Here is a 23,978-nt window from a genome sequence, read left to right as displayed (position 1 = left end):
GCTGTGCCAACAGAGGGGTTTGCATGAACGCTCTCTAAAATGCTGAAGGCAAAACGAGCCAGATTATTTGAAGCTGTGTGAACTGTGGATCTGAACTGGTTTGGCTGAGTTGGCAGGTTTCAGGCTAAGGAGTAGTTATGCAAGCCACTCCACTAGCACAACCAGAGGGGCAGCACTGCCAGCTGCTGGGTGGCTGTGACACAGGAAAGCAGGAACATCTTTAGGCAGAACAGCTGGAGCATAGAAGATGCCATCCCTCTGCAGCTGTAAATCTTCTGCCTCAGTGTCCCTTAGGTGTGGGGAAGCCCAGCCACAGGAAAAATGTCTTTTAGTATCTGGGGGGAAAATGTTACAGTGTGTTACTTCTATCCACTTGATATACACTGTACTTGAAAAAAAACCCCAAACAAACAAACAAACCCAAAACCAGCTAGTAAAGCAGCAAACTCTTTTAAATATAGAAAGTATAAATTTATTGTACTCAATTCTAAGATAAACAAATGACCCTCATCTGTGGTATAAGTGCACTGACATAAGCTTTTTCCCAGTCTTTGGCATTAAAATTCTCCAAACTCATAAAAACCTTCAAATTTCAAAAACTAAATCTAACCCTAAATGTTGTTTCTGTACTGGCAAAAGTTTTCAGGAAAAATTTAGTTCAGAAAAAACACCATTACTATTACTTAAGTGTGTCTGTGTAGAGTTTACAGCTAAAGCATCAAGTAAATGGCATGTCTTAAAATCCAGTGGTGGTTTGATGGGCACTTTTCCCTGGCCTGCCTGAACTGAGTCAGCTCACTTCCCCAGGATGCCTGTTCACTTGCACTGGAACAATGATTTGGAGGCTACAGTGCAAACCGGACAAGCACATTGCTCTGCATTATAAAGGATCTTGAGAAAAAGAAAGGAGATGGGTAGCCTTCCAAGGTTACTAACCCAGTTCACAATTCAGTCCTACAAAAAACTATGCCAGCACAAAGGGAAGGAAAGGGGCAGAGATAGGTGGAAGGCTGTGGAGAGGGGTGGGAGGTGCTTAAGTTGAATTTTGCCACCAAAAATATACACAGAGGAGTCTACAGAAAATAGTGTTCAGCATGAGTTCTGTGCCCCCACCCAGAACCATCAATTAGCAGATATTTATTTATATTAGTACTAATATGCACATACCTTTAATAATTATAAATTAAAAATTAAACATACTAAATAAATAGTATTAGAAAACTTGATTTAATAGTCCTATAAACTGTAATCAAGTAAAACTAAAATGAAGACATTTATCATGCTTTTGTATTTTAACACCTTTAAAGAACTTCACCTAAAAATATAGTATGCATTCTTATGCAGGAAAACAGTTACTTATGATGGTCACTGTGATTTTTCTGTTGCACTTGGAAGAAACTGTAGGGTGGCATAATGGAAATATGTTTTCTTCTCATTCTATTAGACATACAATAAGGCTTTCAGAATATTTTTATTTCAGACACAATCATCAGCATAGAAACTGCAGTTTTCTGCACAAATATGGAATATGGACTTCAAGCAATGGCTGCCAAAGCACACGATTAATGAAAGTAAAAACTGAAGAATATCAGCTAGTAAATTGCTCAGGGTTACTCATGCAAGACAGCATCATTTTCTGCAAACACACAAACACACAGTGCCAGTCAAAAGCCATGTTAATCTAACATTGAATTAAAAGCAGTTTAACCTTCTGGACTTCACATCATGGGCCAGAGCTCAGAACAGAGGGCCAGATTCTGAGTGCCTAGAGTTTCACTAGGCTGCACCACAGCTTAGGTTTCTATATTAAAAGCACCTGGCAGCACTTCTGAGGATGTCTGTGGCATATTAGGGCATAAAGGTCAGGAGAGGAACTGACAATGATTGCCCCAAGGGCCATCCACCCCCAAAAGTGTCAGTGTGCCATGAGAAATGACATTCTAAAGGACAGCCAGTCTCATAATCCGCCTGCCATAGGGGCAAAAATCAGTGCAACTCTTTAAATGTGATTGTTAGAAGGTGCACAAGTCTGATCTAAAGAAGGACTTACATGCTTAAAACTTGCCCGTGTCTCTAAACTGCTCTGGTCCACACCAGAAAGAACAGTGCCCCTCCCCTACAACCCAGCTCTGTCATCTCACCATCATATAAAATTTAAAACAGCATTTGATGTAAAGAAAAATCTGTTTCTAGATAAAAAATTACACAAAACCTTTTCAAACATTGAATTGAATGAGTATGAGAAAAGCACGAATTGTAATTAAAGTTCTAACACTTATGATTTTCCATAGTGAAACGTAAACTAGCTGAGTGGCTGTATTTAATTCTTCATGCAAAACTGTAAAACTGGGTGTTCAGGTCTCAGCCTTAATCAAGGAAAACTAAATTCTTTAAGGGTTAAAAGTTGTAGGAAGTTGCTGTTACATTGCAGAACTATGTATCTGGCTTGACTTTTAAAAGAAGTGATTGAAAGTACAGGTGCAACAGACTGAGATACTGTCTTTTATCATTCAGTGGGCAGTGTTGAAGAACAGAGCAGAAAAGGGTGTGTGTTCTAGTCAGCTACAGCAGAGCAGTTGTACTCATTTTATATACCAATAAGACATTAGGACAAAGATTTTAACAAGAGAAACAGTAACTGAAATAGTACCAGGCACAATTGAATACACAGTGGAAGCCTTTGCAGCTTTTGTTTTATCAAAAAACTGCTAAATAAAGAAGTTTTGCAAAAAAAATTGTTTTCTTTTTATTCCCAAGTATTTAATGAAAAGCACAGCTCCAGAAAATATCTCTTATCCTTCTAGAGTCTGATTTCTCATGCAGAATGAGTGTATCGAGGTTTTAATATTAAATAGTTTACTCACAGCACTTTCATTTCATTCAGACTCACATGCTAGTTTTCCTCCTTCATAAAAAGGCATTTTTGGATACATGGCTGAAGAGCCAATCCACGAAGTTGCCTTCCAAATGCAGCAGCTGAGCACATCACACAGTCCCAGAGTTATCCCTCTCAATACACTCAGGGGAACGCATGGGGAACACTCGGCACCTCGTTCGGAGCACAACGGGAAATGCCAGCCGCACCAGCAAGGCTGGGAAAACCTTTTTCCTGATTGGCTGCTCATCCCAAACTGCCTGGCAGAGGTTTGAAATATGCAATGCAGGGAAGTGATATTCTGTGGCATTCATTCAATTTACCTGCACTACACTCCAAGGAGCCATGCTATTAAACAACAGCTCCAGTGTGTCGATAAAGTTAACTTAATTAAATTGCTTCCCCTCCCACTCTTCCAACTAGCAAGATTTAGGGCACAGGGACACAGTGTTGCTTGTAAATAAAAGGATGATTTAGCTAATCATTTGCAGAAGAAAGAAATATTTTCATCAATAATTCTATGCACAAAGCAGGGAGCTAGTTTGAATTAAAACAATCACGTAGGAGAAGGGGAGAGATAATACCAACTATTGAAGGGCTGTGAATATTCTTCAAGCAGTGTCAATTAAGTCCACTATTTAAATCTCAGTGATTGCACTCTTTGCTCCATAAGACTGAAATAACAATTGCTTAAATGTAATGTTGTAAAACATACTATCATTATTACAAGCATAGTGAATACACATTCTTAATTTGTTGGGGACTCATCTTGTCCCTTTCTGGTCATTTTGATATGTACACTCTCACTGCCTTACAAGAGTCCCGTTTTAGGAGTCTCTAGTCTGTCCTTTTCTGTGACAATACATGGGAAATATTACCAGTAATTAAGAATAAAAAAGACTACAGTTAAGCCAAAATTAACAGATTGTTGGCAACCTTATCATACTTTCAAATCGTCAGTATGAAACCTCTGAGGCTCCTAGTCTTTTTGAAGTTAGGTGTTTTGAAAGGTTACAATTAAACTGATGTAGCTGTTTTGCAAAACAGTTTTTATTCTTATTCCTTTTTCCTCGGAAACTCTTCTAATTTTGACAGGATCTCCCTGATGTTACAATCTCTGCTCTGCCTCTTGAGTGTTTTCAGCTTTGCCCCAAATCTCCTTTTGCAGACACTGAGTAAAAGCATTCCAAGCACTAGCAGGTAGACTCTCTAAAGATTTCTCCTGTGCTGCTTGTATCCTATTCCCTCTGAGCTTTTACCTGCAGGTAATAAGTCTTTTTTATTTCTTTTCTTCAAATATGCTTACTGTTTCCTATTAATAGCAAGATCTTGGAGCTGGTCTGAGTTTTTATAAGCAAGTGAAGAGAGAGAGAGAGAGAGAGAGATGCTTGTAAAGGCACACAGGCACAGTTTAATTTAGGAAGTATGAAAATACAAGCAGAAAAAAGTCCCTTTATGCCTTCACAGCCATTTCTTGCAGTACAGGCCATCTCTTCATAAATGTGACTGCCAGGGGGTCTGAGACTGTGCACTCCTCCTAGAGCTCAAATCCTCCTCTAGCGTTGGGCTTGCTGCTCTTTGTTCTACTCTGGCTCAAACCATCCAGTGCAGCCTCTGCTCACAAACCAGTGAAATCACCAAGTAGAGCCCTGTCTCCATTTCATACTGGTTAATTAGTCTCTTATTTCTTCACAGCACAAGCTGGAATGGCAACAGCCTTCCTGCATGTCCTCTCCCAATATCACAGAAAACAGCCCAGAGCATTATTCACATAGACTTGAGTTTCACTCAATAAGAACTCCTACTGAATACCACAAGACAAAACTAAAATGAAATGTTATTACTGTGATTAGAAATGCCAGAATTCAGTGGGAATGAGCAGCCGTTTGACTGCTTCAAAGGGCTACTACTTCACTGCTTAGTTGCAAGATGTGTTACTTCATCAATGCCTTGTCAAAGTCAGGATTACATGAAGAAAAATGTGTATACAAATACAAATGTTAAATGCCTAGGCTTAGAAATTTAATATAAAGTAAAGATTATGTATCTAGGGAACTATTTATCAAAGAGACTGAATGAATTTACATTAATGGCCCAGTGCAGTGGAAGGGTTATCAGGATGCTGAGTGCTGCAGGGTCAGAGCCAGCATTGCTGGTGGGATTGCCTGTACCTCTCCTCCCACAATTTCTGCAGCACCCAGGGGTGGCACATTTGACCTCCAGGAGGGGAGGGCAATACTCAGCTGCTCCCAGTGCACCTTCCCATTGATAGATCTCAGCCTCAGAGAAACAGAACCCTATTCACAGCATGCAGGAGTGACAGGAAAGGGAGGGAGTCTCTCTTGTAGGACAACAGTGACCTTTTAGCTAGGATTGAATACACTGAATAAGACCTTTCTGGAAGTAGGAGGATGAAGAAAAGGAAAGTTTCCATTATAAAACAAATAGCATTGAAATGGAAATCTTCTCATTTTTTTAAAAACCAGTTGAACTCCATATGGCAGCATAAAATAATTCATACTATTACACTCACATATTTTCTTTTTCCTTTCTATTCAATATATAAATCTTCATGAATAGTAAGAACATTAGGAAAAAAAAAGAGAGAGAGAAAGAAAAAAAATTACAAAGACAATTTTCTTAGGATAATTATATGGCTTAGTTCCTTCCTAATGAACTGTACTTCTGGCTTTTTGCTCATTTCTACCCTGACACGACAGGCAAATAATGTGTCTGTATCAGCCTAATAAATGTTGTCTTTTAACTGGTTATTGCTACTACAATATAAAAATACTGTGCATGTCGAGCTACACAGGACTGCATTTAGCCAAACTGCTCTTAAGCTGGACTGAACCTGCTCTGTCCTATCAGAATGGAGGAATCATACGTCAAAAATGGCCCTCATGCTTAAAAGGACACCAAACACTCCCTCTCTGCCCCAGATTCTTTGGTCTGTCAGGAACTTGCAGCCCTTTGGCAGAGCCCCAGGAGGAGCTGCTGTGGGCAGGGTGTCACAGACACACTCCATAGCCCCAGCGACATCGATTTCCTCTATTTTTAATGTCGCAAGTGCTGCAGCGCTCTTCTTCAGCCAAAGGGCAGGCACAGGCATGCTGGCCCTGCAGAGCCCTTCAGTCCAGAATCCTGTGCTCACTGGAAGGGCTGCTGCTGGGGCATCCATGATTTGTGTGGAAGGAAGTGGCAGAAGAAAGTGGTGGAAGGAAGTGGCGGAAGGAAGGAAGTGGCGGAAGGAAGTGGTGGAAGGAAGGAAGGAAGTGGCGGAAGGAAGGAAGGGGCGGAAGGAAGGAAGGGGCGGAAGGAAGTGGCGGAAGGAAGTGGCGGAAGGAAGTGGCGGAAGGAAGTGGCGGAAGGAAGTGGCGGAAGAAGTGGCGAAGTGGCGGAAGTGGCGGAAGTGGCGGAAGTGGCGGAAGAGGAAGGAAGGAAGGAAGGAAGGAAGGAAGGAAGGAAGGAAGGAAGAGGAAGGAAGGAAGTGGCGAGAAGGAAGGAAGTGGCGGAAGGAAGGAAGTGGCGGAAGAAGGAAGTGGCAAGAATGCGGAAGGAAGATGGCGGAAGGAAGTGGCGGAAGGAAGGAATGGCGGAAGAAGTGCGCGGAATGGCAAGGAAGGAAGGAAGAAGTGGCGGAGAAGGAAGGAAGGAAGGAAGGAAGGAAGGAAGGAAGGAAGGAAGGAAGGAAGGAAGGAAGGAAGGAAGAGAAGAAGGAAGGAAGGAAGGAAGGAAGGAAGTGCGGAAGGAAGTGGCGGAAGGAAGTGCGAAGTGGCGGAAGTGGCGGAAGTGCGGAAGTGGCGGAAGTGGCGGAAGGAAGGAAGGAAGAAGAAGGGAAGGAAGTGGCGGAAGGAAGTGGCGGAAGGAAGTGGCGGAAGGAAGTGGCGGAAGGAAGTGGCGGAAGTGGCGGAAGGAAGTGGCGGAAGTGGCGAAGTGGCGGAAGGAAGTGCGGAAGGAAGTGCGGAAGGAAGTGCGGAAGGAAGTGGCGGAAGTGCGGAAGGAGTGCGGAAGGAAGTGGGCGAAGGAAGTGGCGGAAGTGCGGAAGTGGCGGAGGAAGTGGCGGAAGAAGTGGCGGAAGGAAGAAGGAAGTGGCGGAAGGAAGGAAGGAGTGGCGGAAGGAAGTGGCGGAAGGAAGTGGCGAAGGAAGGAAGTGGCGGAAGGAAGGAAGTGGCGGAAGGAAGGAAGTGGCGAAGTGGCGGAAGTGGCGGAAGTGGCGGAAGTGGCGGAAGGAAGGAAGGAAGGAAGGAAGGAAGGAAGGAAGGAAGGAAGGAAGGAAGGAAGGAAGGAAGGAAGGAAGGAAGTCTAGGAAGGAAGTCTGGGAGAGCCCAGACCAGGGAGGCTCAGCTGCCTCTGCCCACTGGAGAGCAGGAATAGAGGAACAGAGCAGCAGAGCAGCAGCAGCAGGAGCAGAGCAGCGTCCTCCTCCAGTGCCCTGTAAGCAGCTGAGGCCACTCTTCACTTACAGCAAGGAGGACTGAAGTTCACAGTGATCCTGCCTATGTTTAGGCACTTATCCAAAGCTCCCAGTTCTGGAGAGCAGTTGCTTTTGGCCAGCCACATGAAGAAACTAGACATGTCAGAAGGCTCACTCAGCCCTTGAAAGGACCAGAATCCCTCAAGTTCTTGCCCCCCTCCTCTGTGTTGGCTAGAAGATTGTAAGATGGTGGCATGACTTAGGACCATCCATCAGGTGCCAGAAGTTAGACAGACCTGTGTTCAAGCGATTTTTGAGGAATGAGAATCCATGAGGATGAGAGCAGAGGCTCTCTCAATATCCCAGCAGGGCCTGCCCACTGAACTCCTCCTGTTGCCACGTGCACCCTGCAGAGTGCCCCCTCAAAGAGAGAATTACACAACGGTCGCCTCAAAGGGTCCCCTTGAGGGATCAGCATCAGGCCTGGGGCCACGGACATGTTTCTGGGGAGGAAGAGAGGGCTGTGAAAAGCTACCACTGCTGCAGGGAGGGAAGGTGCTGCCTGTGGGTTCAGCATCAGGTGGCAAAGGCAGGAAAAACCTGCTCCAGAACAAAATCTTGAGGGCACAGAATGCAATTTGAAATCTGAACTTTTGCTTTTTTTTTGTTTCTGGTGCCACAGGCATTTCTTGACTGTTTAGAGGCACCCTAAAACTGATTTCCTTATTCAGACAGCCCCTCTGCTACCCACCCTGTCCCCAACCAGGTGACTGTGACCCTTCATATTCACTCTTGCATTCAACTGCAAAAGTCTGAATTAGCAAAGACAAGTGTCACAGGTGCTCAACATCTCCTGTTGAGCCAAGATCTTTATTTGTTATAGCTGTCAGCCCAGTCAATGCCTGCTCTATCTCACTGTGGGCAGGCATTTTCCATCCTGCTGGCGTCAAAAGCACATCTATTTATTCAGTGTTGCTCTGTGCTGGGCAATTGCCACAGTGTGGGGAAAGAGAATTGTGATCAGCACCATTTATCTACATAATTGTGCTTGCTTCTGGACAATTGTTGGGTCAGAGGCTAATGTTTTTATTTATAGTCTTTCTACACTCATCTGAATTTTCCTGTGCCTTTTTCTACAGAAAAGAATTCGGTACCATTTGGCTTCTACTGCAGAAATTCTGCTAGCAATCTGAGAAAAAGTATCTGAAAGTAAATCCATTACACTCATTGGAACAGAATTTTACATTAGGGAGCTGGAGTAGTGCCTAAGACTCAAGGTGCATTTCTAGGAAGAAATCAAAGATCAAATACACATTTGGCTTCTTTTTTCTTCATATTGTATAACTACCAAGAGAACTCAAATATATTTGCCTGGATACTATCTTTAAAAGCTGAAACAAAAAATATATGTTCCCTTTACATCTCAGTGTCCATTTCATCTAGTTCTGAAATTCCCTAAATAAGAAATAATATTGGTTTTCTTTATGGCAATAATTCTGTTTATTTTCACTAAGATATTTCATTTAGTATTTTGCCTTTTTGCTATGCTTATTAAATAAACAAATCAACATCTAAGTTTAACACAGTTGTTGCCTTAGGCAAGCCACTATTTCACTTCTTTAACACCTCAAGGGTTTCCAAATAGCCACACAAAGTAGAGCTGCTTGCTTCATTTTCTATTGTACTGCAGGCAGCCTGCAAAGGAAGTCATGCATAATTTTTTAATACAAGAATGGATTTTGATGAAACTGCTGTTTGCATTTTTTTTTAAATAGGTGCAATTTTTCAATTGAAATATATATTTTTATTTTAAATTATCCTTTCATTTAAAACTAGATGATTTAAAATTACAAATGAATTTTTACCAATGTGGTTTCAAACTTGGATTTACATTAAATAACATGCAATACTCAAGTATTATGTGTCTGTTGGTAAATATTTGCTGACCATCAAACCACTGAATTGGGAGAGTTTAAGAGACTAGAGAAAACAGCCTCTGACAGAAGTGCTTAGTCCAAGTTTGATATCTGTAGCTTTGTCTGCATGTTCAAAGGAGGTATTTTCTTCACTTTATTCAGGTTAGCTTTATGCAATATCTAGTTCATGCACAGTTATCTCTTGAGAGCTGATAAAGGCAGAAAATCTTACTTTCTACTGAAGGGAAAAGCTCCATGGCAGAGACTGAAATCTGCTAATTCTAAAAACTTTCAGGGCACAGAAAAAAACACACTGTTCTGTTTACTCAGTACAAAGAATGGCTAATTTGACTAATAAATCACCTTAAAATATGTAATAAATAAATAAACATAAAAATATGAAATGTCATTCATTGGTTTCTAAGAAAACAAAAAGCAAATACCAAGAATCTGAATAAATATATCAGGAACTTCTATGTAATTCCCTAAATGCGACAATATAGGTTCCAGTTTTACTAATATAAGTACCTAATGTAAACAAGTATCTGTCAAACTGATCTGTCCTATGGTATACTCACAGCAGTGGAACAGGAGTGATTATAGTGATCAAAGGTTTTTCTCCCATCAGTATTTTGACTACAGGAATTATGCTGCCAGTCAACAATACAGTAACCAGGGAGAAGATGATGTAAAAGGAGGCTACCACTTTTTTTTTTTTTTTTAATAGTGTTCTTCCCAGTCTAGATTATCAAACTAGTGAGGTCAACCACCATTTTATTTACTGCTACACCTTGGCAGAACGCCAGAATACTTTAATACTACCAGCTGGGGGGAAGAAACCCTTTTCCAGAAAACTAATTACAAAGTAAATGCACAGAAGAAAGATGGAGTGATAATTTCTTCTGACCCTCTGTGTTTTTTACAGCACCCTTTCTTAAAGCAGAAGCACCAAAACAGCCTTCTGGTATCAGTGTCACCACAGTCAGACTTAGAACCAAAACAACAACCCCTGCTCTATGTTATCAATTTTTACAGTGAACTTGCTTATTTGCTGTGATTCCCGATATATTTCCCTCAAAGATTAGGACTCCTTAGAACACAATTCCTCTTTCTCTCGATGAAGAGAGAAACTCTTCAGCCCTAAATGCAGTATGTTGCTATGCATGGATGGGCTGAGGTTACCAAGCAACCCAAGTGCTTGATGGAGCAAGTGGTCCGGACTGTTGGTATCATTTGCAAATTTCATTGACAAGGAAATTCTGACAGCTTCCAGGTTGTCCATAAAATACCGAAGACATCTAATTGTGAACCTTGCTGAAATCTTCAGCAAAAACTCTCCCTCAATTATGACTCCTCTTGCCAAGTATTTTCTATGTTACTGTCATTTAGCAAGTGCTCCGTTCTATTGTGTAGGGATAATGTTTTATGAGAGCACTGAATAGTTTGAAGTAAACTCTAATAAATACTTTGCTGGTCATACTGTAGAACCAAGGAAGCTGATAGGAACTGTGATCAGAGGTGAGGGATTTGTGTTCCAATATTTTTTAGTAGAAGAGGGGATTTACCCTGTGACTATTACAATGTCGTACTACAAAATAAAAGGAGATACCACCACCACCACTGCTTCACCCCTAGGCATATGCCTGTCCTTGTCCTTTGCTTTTGTAGCATTTGCCTCAAAACACAATGCTGTTAATGAAAACAAGGTAATTTGTCTAAGCAGAAATGGAGCCTCTTTCTTAGAACTTGCCCCCCTGCTTCATCTCAAAATTAAACCCTCCATTTTCTCCATTCAGACTGACTCACAGTTTATTATTTATTTCCTGGGTTGATGAACCGATAAATCAGTTTCGTGCACAGTCCTGACATGCTTAATGCCACAGAGATTCAGTAATTCAATTATTAAGCTTGGATTCATTGTTCCAAACAGCCTCATTTTCCTTACGGTCTGCTTTTCAGGGTAAACAGGACAGAGCTTCAAAACTGCATCTCACTGACACATCCAAGAAGAATGGAAGCTGCTGGCTCTAACCTGTCTGTCCTCTTAGCAAAATACAACTGAGTGGTCACTAAAGTAGGTATGGAAGCTTGTATTGTTGTCCACATCTCTGACATGTTCTGTCCCAAATAGGAAAGTGAACCACACAGAGTTGCAGACAGGTGGTTCACTTAGTAACACATGATATATTCAGTACTGGGATCCTTTAAGACCCCAAATAAAACTCAAAACCTGGGCTGTGTACTTATAGCTAAAATGCCGGAAAAGCAACCAAACAAGCAACAAGAAAGAAGGAAGCTGTTTTATAAATATAAATCCAAAGATTTTTATTCCCATGGGCAGTTATTAAATTGTGCATATTCTTTATATCACTTTTTTCTTCATTTATAAGAAGTACTAAATCAGAAGACTTTTGTTTTGGAGACTGCTGGTAGCTAAACATGCTTAATTATGATATACAAGGTCATGAAATATTTGATGCTGTATGAACTAAATTCAATGTATTCACTTCTTTATCTCAGAAATATATAGTGGCAATAAAGAAAGAAAGTCCTAAAATTTCAATACCAATCATCCACAGAGTAATAAAACATGATTGTCAAAACTCAACCAACCTGTAACCAAGAACTGCATTTCATAAAATCTACTGGATACACAGAAGTGAAATAAGTGAAATATATTCCAAGATGTAGCAAATAACATAGTATTTACAGTAATTTTATGAAAATAGAAAGAAAGATGAAATTTAGTAGTGCTGTAAGAATTGCCATTGATATTTTTGGAGCAGCAGCCTCTGGATATATAAGATCTCTCACTTAGGAAGTTAGGATAAGTGAACTTCATTGTTTAGAATAACTTTGTGTTTTAAAATTCAGTCTCATGAAAGTTAAACTTTATGCACAGGAAAACTAAAATTTTAATACGTTCTGAACCTCTCCCTCAACAAGAGCTGAACAGAAAGGAACTTTCTTTTCTATTCCTCTTAGTAAGGATCCTCTTCCTCCTCATTCCAATGTAAACCTTTTTCCTCTCCACTTCTCTCAGTCTTTTCCAGTTCTTCTAACACTCTTTCCTCTAAATGAAGAGTGTATCCTCAGACACTATTATTTCCAGAAGTTTCCAAATTCTTCTAGCTTCCTTTCCCTAAGTCCATCAAAAACATACAAATATCTAATTATTTAATTTTTCCATTCTAAAAATATTTTAGAGAAAAGGGTTTCCCAAAACATCCAGAGATGTCACCAGAAGTGCATTGGCCCTTCAAGTTGGGATAAATAGGTGAGTCAGTGCTTTATCTCATCTCTATCTGTAATATTGATAGGTTTCATTCTAGCTGGGAAATTTAAGAGCAGTTCCATACTATTCAATTTGCACTCATGTTTACTTGGCTCAGAAAATTAATGCGATAGTCCATATAATAAATACAAGAATAAAATACAAGTCAGGAATATTAGAGAGGAAAAAAAAATCTGGAATGGAGAACTTACTTGTCAGAAGAGCAGTGATATTTAAAAACCTGCTGTCGATGGTCAGCTTTTGCAGTCCCAAGATATCTAAAAGTGTTGAGTATGCTCTGGAAAGGAAAATGATCAAGGATTTAGTAATTTTGTCACCCATCAAATACTAAACCAAAACTTGTCCAACATAGATTGCTTTTCCATTTTATGAGGTTATTAATTCATAAAATATGCTTTTATTGCCCCGCTGGATTTGTAGGGATTTCATGGGCTTCCAGAAGTTGAACTGCTCAGATCAAACTTCCTGGAGTGCCTAGGGAGTCAAAACAATGAGAAAAACAATTATATAACTTATTATCTTGCATACCTACATTTGCAAGCTCTTATAGTTGAGAGAGAGCAGTGAAAATGAAAGAAGTCTGACTCCTTTACTGTTTAAAAAACCAATATGCTGGAGTAAATGATTTTCCAAAACAAGCCCAGAAAATCATGTCCCTAAATGCCTTTCAAAAGGACGACTACAAGTTCATTTGCTATCTTTTGGACTAGTTAATGTATTTGGCCTCCTAATTTGTGGTCCAGTAGCTGAGACTATCGCTTTGTACTCAAACACAACTCTACATTAAAGTATAGCTTTGTAATTTCCAATTGTCTTTAACAGAAAGGGGAGTTGACTGTACCAAGAAGCCCTCTTAGCTCTCAAAATCAAAATGAAACTGAAAAACTGGGATGAGTGCTTCCATCTATGCAGGCTGTGGTGGAAGGAGTTATGGGAGTTGGGAATTAGGGAGTGGAGTTGAACCTATGAAAAAGAATGTTAGAGGGAAAGTGGATTTAGTGTTGTCTTTATTTCTCACTTTCCTATGCTATTTTTAATTGGCAAAAAATTAAATTAGTTTTCCCAAAGTCATCTCTGGGGATTTTTTTTGCCTATTATTATTATATTTGCAGGGAATGCCCCGACAAAGGCAGGAATGATGCATCTGACTCCATGTTCTCAGGAGGCTAATTTATTACTTTATTATACTTCATTATATTAAATAATACTATTCTATACTAAAGAATACAGAAAGGATATTTACTGAGTGCTCAAAAGCTCATAATGAAAGCTTGTGACTCTTTCCTGAGTCCTGACACAGCTTGGCCCCAATTGGCCAATGAGTCAAAACAACTCACACCAGAATCCAATCATGCAATCACCTGTGAGTAAACAATCTCCAAACACATTCCCACATGAGCATAACACAGGAGAGGCAAATGAGATAAGAATTGTTTTCCTTTTCTCTGAGGCCTCTCAGCTTCCTGGGAGAAAAATCTTGGGTGAAAGAATTTTTTCAGAGAATTTGAATGCCACATATTATGGCAATCAGGTTTTTTTCCCCCTATTATGGTAATCAAGAATTATCTTCTTGTCTATATTCCAATCTGTAGGATTTTCTATTGTATTTTTCAGGAGGAAGTGAGAGGCTAGATGGATGGGTGCCTGGCTGCTGGCCAAAGTCAGCCCACCGCAGCTATGAAAGAATGTTTCCACTGTCAATCTTTCTAAGATCTCCAGGACTTAGACTGGAATGGAGATATAAAATCCATACTAATAAAACTCTGCCTATAACACATAGAAACAAACAGAATTAGTAAGGAGCAGAAATGTTGCTCAGAGAAAATTTCATTAACAGGAAAACTTCGTAGATCTCTACCTTCTGTACTGTAGTGCAGCCACAAATTTGAAAATAAAAGCTTATAGTTACAAGGACAAAGTCAAATGACTACTACTCCATGAAAAGAGACAGATGAAAACCTCATTTTAAAAAGATGTCTACTTGTGATATGATACTGAGGTGTCTTTGGCCCATTAAGGAATTTTTGACAGCAATAATTGAAATATAACATAGCAATTTTTTTAAAGTCAGAGATGAGACTGATCAACTTGAAGCAATATATTTATTCTGTCAGCACTCTTTTAGGAACAACTATTTAAAGTTTTTTCACAGCTAGGTTTTTACAGTCCTAAAGTGATTTATTTAATTTCAGATTTCATTAGGCTCCAGAACTCCATTTTAACAATCATTATGATACTGATAGCACATTTCAACTATGAAAAAGATTGAAATGCTATGCATCTCTACCTGATATTGAAGGCTATGGGATAAAATCTCCATTGAGTCAGTACTGCAGAGGATTATGCATTTGTTTGGATTCCCTTGCTTTTGGTCTGGATGTGCCTTACAGCAGCAAAATCAGCAAAACCCTCTCTAAAAGTCATGGAATATACTCTTTCCTGAATGAGTTTTCTGTTAGAATTACTGTTCTGTTAAAATAATCAACAGCCCACTGAAATTGTGAGCTCCATGGCAAACATTTACACTGCCTCACATACATGAGAGAAACCTCTGGTATAACAAAACCTAGAAGAATAAAAGTTGCCAGCAGAACTGAGCAAGTACAAAATTCTATCAACAATCTCCCATTTACAGCCCAACCCCTCTTGTAATTTAGTTGTGTTTTCAAGGCTAAATGACTAAGCTGTCCTACCTGTACCCTGGGAAATCTATGAACACACAGTGAAATTAACTACTAGTTGGGAAAGAGAGCTTGGAGACAGCCTTATGAAAATGTCACCTAAATCCTCATCAACTGTCAAAAAAAAATAAAGCAGTATATTAGGAAATACTAGGAATAGAACAGAAAACAGAAGAAGAAGAAATACGATAATGCTGCCAAAGAAATCCATTGCTCACCTAGCATTTTGAATATTGAATACAGTTCCAGTCATCTCATCTCAAAAATGACAGGATAGCAATAGGAGGATAAAGAAAATGGTGACAGGATGATCAAAGGTATTTAATGGTTTCTCTACCAGGAAAGAAAAAAGAAAGGCTTTAGGATTTTCATATGGAAGAGGGACAAATGAGGAAAAGGACTGTGACAGAGCCCCAGGACAATAATGAAGCAAACTGAGAAAGTGAATAAAGAATGGTTTTCACTTTATTTCATAGCAAAGGAAGTAGTCACAATAAAATTAGTAGTTGGTAAGTTTTAAACATGAAATCCAAGAGAGGATGCTTTCCACGAGGATCATAATTACAGGGTGGAAATTCATTGCCACAGGATGTGGTGGGAAGCTCCAGACATGTGTGGGCTTCAAAAAGCAAGCCACTGTAGTGGTGAAAGAAACATTGACCAGTACTAGTCCATGTTTTACCCAAAGCTGCATGCTATAAACTTTCAGGTTAAGAAGCTTTACAGAGTGCTGTAGGGTGTTACCAAGGGAGGTTGTCCTTTGGTCTGGTCTAAATACAGCTGTTGCAATTCTTGTCATTAATCTTGCTTTTTTTTCTGAGTTCTTAGTCATCTCTTGCAACATGCAGATGTTAGAGAGCATTAGTGCAAATATGTGATTTTACATTTCTATAAACATATCTAGAGAGGGGCTTATGAACCATTTTAAGTTCAAATAGTGCAGCCTACTCAAGCAGGCAGGCTTTAGGCTAGGATTTTCTGAGGATCCTCAGGTCTGGCATCCAAGCATCCAACTGCTACTGAAGAATAAAGGGACTCGTATACAAAACTCTCATTTTATGGAAATAAGAGATGATATACTGAATTTTCTTCCCTCAAAAAAGAAGAAAATGGTAATACCATTCCGGTGTAATTAGTGGCCTTCATCTTAACTGTTTCATGTGTCTCATGATGGGAGGCACAGAGATTTTCCCAGACACACAGATAGATATAGGATGTATGGAGTTGTCACTTTATGTTTATTGTGGTGATAAAATACTATTATTTTAGTGACTAAGCAAGGTTGCTTGAACTCTGTGTCTTCTTCTGTTCATCTTATGCAGATCTATTAAAGACTTCTCTCTGGGACTCTTTTGCTACAAGTGAACGGCTTGTGACTTCCACCATGGGGTGGCTGATGCTTCTGATCAGATAAAAGGCCATGGTTAGGAAACACTTTTAGAGGACTATGATGGAAGTGTTCTGACTGACTTTGGCAGACTAGATCTCTGGTTGTGGAGGTCACAACTAAGTTGTGGGGTATGTCTGGCCCTACAACTCTTGGTTGCCCAGATCACTAACTTTGGTTGCTATCACTGTTCCCTTCTGCTACTTACCCATGTTATTTCATTGAAAACCAGGAGGTCTGGGAGGGATGGGGCATAGCCTGGTGTGACCCCAGTCACTGGGGAGTGAACCAGAAAACCTGAGGAGAATTTTCTTCCAGTACTTTCATAGTGGTTACTCAATGTCTGTTCAGGACAGAAAATGTTTGCATGGCTTCTTGGAGTGTTAAATATCCTGAAAGCTGAATATGTCATGCTAGGCTAAGCTCACTTGGTATTTTGGCTGTTTTAGGTGGGACACTGGTTTAGGACACAGACCCATCTGATCTCATGTAGATATTTTTAGTTACTAATTTATGCAAAATTCCAAAACACTAAAAGGTTATCAGATCTGTACAGAGGATTATTACAATTATAATTGTATTAATTTTTTATTTCCTAAACTATGGATGGTCTTGTAAAGAACTCTGAAAATGAAACCCTTTGTTTATTCTAATTATCCTAGCACGTGAAGTTATACAAAGGTACCAGTGAAACTCAGAATTTTCTGCCCTCAAAAATTTTCTTGCACACTAGCTAGAACAGTTCCTAAGAGCCTTGCCCAAAACAGAGAAACCAGACTCAAGAGATATTGCATAAGAAGCTACTTCTAACTACCTGCATTGGAACAGTGACTGCTCTTAAAATTTATACCCTACACTGAGAAATAGTAGCTGTTCAAAACTGATGGGAAACAAATGAGGTTTACATACAAATCAGTGTGCCTGCATAAGTTCTTTCAAAGTTTACCTCAATTAACATGAAATTGTTATTCTGCTCAAGCAGAAAGACTTTTCTGTGCAGGCATGTACTTACTCCAACACCTGTCCACTCTAAAAGGTCACAGCTGAGGCTGATTGGTGTTTCAGCTAGCAGGGTTGTGTTGGACTAGTGCAAGGGATTCAAGTCCCCGAGCTCAGTTTGTTTTCTCTGTGACAGTAATTGGTAAATGATCTAATTCATTCTGAGTCATGAGATTTTTGAGTTCCTCTTCTGAGGAGAGGGATTGAGAGAGCAGCTAGATGGGTGCCTAGCCACTGGCCAAGATCAACCCAATGGAGCAGGCAACATATTTAAGCAACTTTGTTTTCAGTGAAAATGTCCAGACTGGGTTTGTTGCACCTCTGTTATACTCACCAATTCCATACCTTCAGTTAACTTAAACTGAACTGCTCTGAGAACCCTTATATAGACAAAGAATGATTCTGTTCTCTAGGAGCACGAGGATGCAGCCCTACTCTCCTATTACATCCTACAGACAGTCTGAAAATGCATGATCCAGCCCTATTTTCCACTTGGACATTGTTAATGGGCAGATTTCTGCAGACACATTTGTTAATTATGCATTGAATTGCTTGGACAAGGCACTTTTAGCATGTGGGTGGTTTTGTCAGCTGTTTTCTATTGGCCATGCATTGTTAACAATTGTTTCTACTTTTGCCTTATTGCCTTATGTTGGAGGAAGAATGATACTGCTCATGAATGGCCACCTCAGACTAAGCAGAATGTTTCTTCTTGTTGAACAGATGAAAACAACTTTCTGCAAGATACAGGTGGGTAAAAAAATAACTGAATAACAAATAGAAAAAATGCTAGTTTGCACCTGGATTTGATGTTTGCTTGATTTGTTGTGAGTACAAAACAATCAGCATAGCAAAGTGCTTCCTCACACAGGTATTTCTCAAATAGCTGTTTGGATCTAACAAACATTTTTTTTCAAATGTTAAAGCAGAAGTGAATCAGACTTTAAGAAAACAAGTTTATTGGACCATCATATAATCTGTAATGGAAAGGTTGCCATATTCCTCAAGGAGTTCTGATTAAAAGCTATGGAGCTATGCAGTCAATTAAAATAATTATATTTGCTGTAAGTTGGGACAATCATCTGGAATGATTTAATTTTCTTTAAGCTTGGTCAACCAAAGTGCATACATACTACCTGAAAAGATAACATCTGGTAGGGTCAATGTTTTTCTTTGCCCTTCCAATACCACACACACAACGTTTTTTAGATCCCAAAGGCCTTTGACATTGCATTACAATGGATCTGCCACCTCTAATATGCTGAGCAAAATAAGGCATGCTCCCCAAGAGAGGGGAAGCAGACAATCTGCCCTGAGGCTTCCCTATTGTTATTTCATTTAGAGAGACAGGCAATATCACAGTATCTATGACAAGAGTGCACAAGATTTCAAGTCCTCCCAGCTGTCCCCTCCCTAATTCGATACTGATTGTTCTGTTGGTCCCCACTGTCCATAATGCTCTGAGATTTCTTGTGGCTGCTGTGCTAGAGAAATCTCGCACCTGCTTGTGATGTGCTCTTCTTCTAGAGGCAGCAGTCACTGTGCTGCCTTATCCAGCAGCAAGCTGGTTTTTTTATTGAAGATTTCCATGGTGTGTCAAGAAGCGATACTTAAATGAATAAAGCTTCCTAATTACCTCAGCTTAGTTTCATAAGGACACATGCAACACAAAGATGTGTGTGAGGAGCATTCCCCACCTGAGTAAGCATTGCCTTGGGAGGGATGGACAAAAAAGAGTGTGGTGGTCAGTATGGTATCCTTGTTTGACAAGCTTAGACTGACACTTAGGGAAAACTGTGCAGATAGCAAAGAACAAGGGTTGTTTCCCTGCCACACTGTCTAGGAGATAGCCTCTTCTCTATGCTGTAGACACTGACCAGGAATGGTTAAGAACAGGAAATCTCTGAGACACTGTCTAGTTCATGCACCATCTCAATTTGGCATGCTTATTGTGCCTTACTGCTCAGCAGGAATATTAAAGACTTTCAGAGTTATCATTCTTCTCCACAGTAGGTATCAAAATCCTTTACTATTTGAGATGCAGTATTGTGCAAGTACAAAGAGGCTGTGCCACTGCCTCAGGTCTTGCAATGAAAGGGGTAGAACTAGAAGTAAAATTTACGTCAGCTGTCCTGGGTGCTGTGCAAGCAGCATCACTGCAGACTGATGGCATGTCCAACAGGTGAGGGCAGAGAAATGACAGAACTTGCCACATGTCACATAGGTGAGGCTTACTCAACCTTCATTATCTGATAAATTGCTCTGCCTCTGGAATAAGCTAAGGCTAATGAAATGGTGATGCTATCAGAAGGTAACAGAAAATAAAAGTCCCACTGTGAATTGCTGAAAGTTACTGCTAGCATCACAAAAGTGACACTCATTAAAGCACCACTCTCCAGCAAAGCAAAACAGGACAATTGTAACAACTTGCAATTTGCACAGAGAACACACTGTGCAGGAGATATAGGAAGAAAAAACTGTTAATATAGTATCAATCTAATCAGCTGTTTTTATTGCAGGACTAGAATAAATGAATACCTTGTTAAAAGAATCTGTGGGCACAGTTCCATTTCATTTATATATTAAAATGGTCTTGCTTTATAGAAGAATGTCATCCAGTGACATCCTTGAAATAATTCACATGATTAAGATGAGGAAGATTTCACTTGATACGGTCATCTGACATTCCTGATGCATACCACACATCACCAATTATATTGTTATGTTATCCTTACTCAGCACTGCAATACTTAAAATGATATTTCATCCTTTCAAGCATCAGTATTGATCTCTGGCTACATTAAATAATTCCAGTTAAACAGTGTGAAAAATCCCACTTTTTAAGCTATGGTTTCAGTTAAATAACTCAGCTGAAAGTAACAAGAATAATGCTTATTCAAATTCCTCATTTCACATATGAGAATGATTGGCAGTAATCTGTCTCATTCAAACAGTGATCTCCCATTGCTTTCCAACAAGATATAAATGGAAACAAATAATCTTGATCAATCTACAGCTTATACACATAATAAAAAGCATGTTGCAATCAGCAAGCAAATCTGTAAGGGTACAGTTTATAGCAGCAGGTCATTTCCTTGTACTGCAATTCAATTTCAGTTTTCTCATATCTGCTTTGCAATTTTACCTGCTGTGTTTCCCAGAACACTGTGGTGATCCCATTGTTTAAGGCAATTTGACCATGCAGAATCACAGTGCTGTTTCTCTAATTTAACTTGCACACAGAAGTCCACCTTACCCTTCCTTGTGCCAGAATGAAAGGCATGGCTGTTTCCATTGCTTAAGACCTTCTTATGGGTCCTCTTTGATCACTAAGTGTGACCTCCTGCAGAATATGTGATGCAGAATCCCACTCAGTCTGCAAATCCCTGACTATGAACCTAAACTACTCCCTTCTCACCTCTATCTTGCTTTTCAACAGCAAAGCTGTTTTGTTTTAGTGTATGAAAATAGGAATCCTCTTATAAATTGGGCTTTCCCTTCTTCTCTAAAGAGAAAACAGAAAAGAAAAAGAAAAGCTGATAGAGAAAAAATGGCTCTGCAGACAGAAAGAAGGTCAGAGAAAGTGTGCTGTGGAATTGCTGCTGGCCAGTTCTCCCTTCCAGCTCCAGGGTAGGTTTGTCTGTAAAATAAGGAAGCAGAATCTATTCCACCTACAGCAACATCATTACCAAAAGCACTAAATAGTTGGGGGAATTGAAAAGTTGCATACTGAATAGGGCTCAGTCAATGATTTCTGGTCCAGGCACTCCTGGGAAAATCTGCAAGATAAGCAGGGGTTCAGCAAATTTGAGATAGCCTAAAATATTGTCCTGGGATTGGGCCAAGTGGTCTGCAGCACACTCAATTGGTAGGCTGAGGGTGGAAGCATAACCCAGCCCTCCGTGCAGATACTGGACAGTGGCTTTCATTATGCACAGGAGCCAGGAAACACCGTGCCTTGGTGTGGTAAACACCCCCTGCCACTCCCTGCTGCTGTCCTTTGGGAGAGCAGGGTGCTGCTCTGGCATGATGAATGCTGACGCAGCAGAAGGTTAAGCAATAGATCCAGTATTTCTTTTCTCCCTTAGCTGTGCAGTTGGCATGCACTGAAGTTAGTTGGACCTTGCTTATGTCTAGCAGGCACAGTAATAGTTTACCTGCTCTTTGTTCAACTTTTCACTGAGGGAGAATGAGGCATAAGGGAAACCTGACCCTTTCTGTACCAATCTGCCACCATTAAACCTCACATCTTTGTGCCTACATTTGCAATAACATCACAGTCTATGGACTGAGACAGGTGCTGAATTTATTTTTTTATGACCAGCCATTGCAGTTATAGTGAAAACTCTTCAAAACCATAAAAGTTCTTTCAAGCACTGCAGTGTTTATAATGAAAAAAAGAAGTAAGTCACTATAAATATTTAAGTGTCTTAAATAAAGATTAATTAAGGACCAGGCAGGAAACTGCCTTTGCTTTTAAAGCAATAAATTTTTAATTGCAAAGTATGCATTAGTAGCAAATTGGTGTTTAACGGCGATATAAAAAGAGAAATCTGAAGGTCAAGGATAAAGATCATGCACCTGTGTGTGCATCTGCGTGTAAAACACTGTACTATACTTGAGCAAATATTGCAAAGATATATTGAATAAAAATATATTAATTTGAGTAAAATGGTACTTAAAAATGTATTTACTATCTTTTTTACTTGTATGACTTTATGGTCATATGGAAGAACATCCCTTAAAAGAATACAAACTGCAAATACCTTCTAAAGAGTTCCATGTGGCTGACATACCACTTGGGAGAGTAGATTAGGAAAGTACAGAACAAACAGAAAGATGCCAATTAAAAGCAGTGAAGATATCTACTTTTAACTGCATGGAAGAAGCCACATCTATGGAGCATGAACATAACCAAAGAGCTTCAGTTTTTAGGTATTAAACAGCATGGTTATCCATCTGAAAATAGATGCAGATATTCCATGTGTAATGTGGAATATTAAGGTATTAAAAGCTTCTTTTAAGGTATTGTCAACCTAATTGAAAATAAAGGTAATTAATTACTCTCTGGTCTATTAAAATAAATAGAAGCCAGAAAGGCACAGTGAATTCCATTATTCTTCAGTACTCAGATAACCTGGAAAAACTGGCTCTGGAACGCAATGGGCAAGGCACACTTTGGTTCTGTTTCAGCGTAGTGTTTTGTTTTGTTGACTCACATTTCCCCTGTTGAGTAAGTTATTTTTATTTATTTGTACAACTGCACATGTTGAGCTTTACACATAACTGAGGATGTTGCTGTCCATCCAGGTTCACAATGCTCAGTTTTGAATGTTGGGTACTAACCTGAAGAAGCAGTGCAGTACATTCACCATGCACCAAGTGAAAGTTGATTCCTGCAGTAGCAGTTGCATAAAGGTAATTCTGAAATACACTTTTATGATTGGATGAACTGAACTGAAAAAACCAACAAAACTTCAAAAAGAATCTTACCTGAACTGAAACCGGTTCCTCATACAAGGAACATATACCAAACTGAAACCATGCAGTCTCCCTACTTACAAGTGTGGCCTCCTAGCATGCACAGAAAAAGTCTCTTTCCTATACTATTGTTTCCCTTTGCACATTCAGAGCCAAGAACATAAGAGCTATAAAAACAAAGGGCCAGAGAAAACTTTCTTGGGTTCCTTCCAGCTGCTCTCCTGGTAGGATGTTCATCCGAAGGCAGGTTTCATATTTTTTTCTCAACTGTTTGAATTTCCTAGATGCAACTTTTCAAACAGAGCCCAGCCCACCTGCAGTAGGATATAACTATGATTTTTTGGGTGCCAATCAGCTGCCCCTAATACTTTATTCTAAGTTTACAGTGCAGCAGAAGATATGAAGCAATGCACTAAAGTGAGGGACTCAAAACCAGACAAAGTGGGCAGATAAATAAAAGAGATTTTGAACTGCATGGTCAAGACATAGCTGAACACACTGAGTCACATCTTTAATTGGTAGAAATAACCTTAAGACCATTAATCTCAGAGCTACACTGGCTGTTGCCCTGCTTGTGATGTAGCACAAGGAAAAAACCATCCAGTGCATCCCACATTGCTCAGCTTTGGTGGTTTGCATATTTTATAAAACAAATTGTGAAAACAATGATATGGGGTTGCTAGCATTATACAAGCTGCACTCTTAGAGAATCTGAGCAATTCAGCTGGTGTGCAGTTCTGGAGCTGCTCTGTCTCTCCACAGCATGGACTGTGCACACTGGCAGGACAATCTGGGATAGCTTCCACTGCCTCTCCCCAGATGTAAACACATTGGGTGAAGGGATTAAGTGATGCCTTCAGCCTTCCCAGTATTTAACAGGGCAGCTTTTTGAACACCAAGGAACATCATCCCTGAGATAGTATAAAA

At 39.8% G+C, this 23,978-nt stretch overlaps 1 protein-coding gene across 20 annotated transcripts in view; it reads right to left on the bottom strand.

Annotated features, from left to right (window-relative positions):
* Positions 1-23,978, bottom strand: part of LOC135444249 (poly(rC)-binding protein 3-like) — a 497,164-nt gene that overhangs the window by 158,922 nt on the left and 314,264 nt on the right. For all 20 annotated transcript variants that reach the window (XM_064705626.1, XM_064705627.1, XM_064705618.1 and 17 more), the window contains one exon: positions 12,695-12,780. The gene's annotated coding sequence lies outside the window, so the exon portion shown is untranslated. The remainder of the gene's footprint in view (positions 1-12,694; positions 12,781-23,978) is intronic.

This window comes from Zonotrichia leucophrys, chromosome 2 (genome assembly GCF_028769735.1).
Source record: "Zonotrichia leucophrys gambelii isolate GWCS_2022_RI chromosome 2, RI_Zleu_2.0, whole genome shotgun sequence".
Taxonomy (NCBI): Eukaryota; Metazoa; Chordata; class Aves; order Passeriformes; family Passerellidae; genus Zonotrichia; species Zonotrichia leucophrys.
The sequence above is the reverse complement of the archived record's forward strand: the minus strand, read 5'-3'. Positions and strand labels throughout refer to the sequence as shown.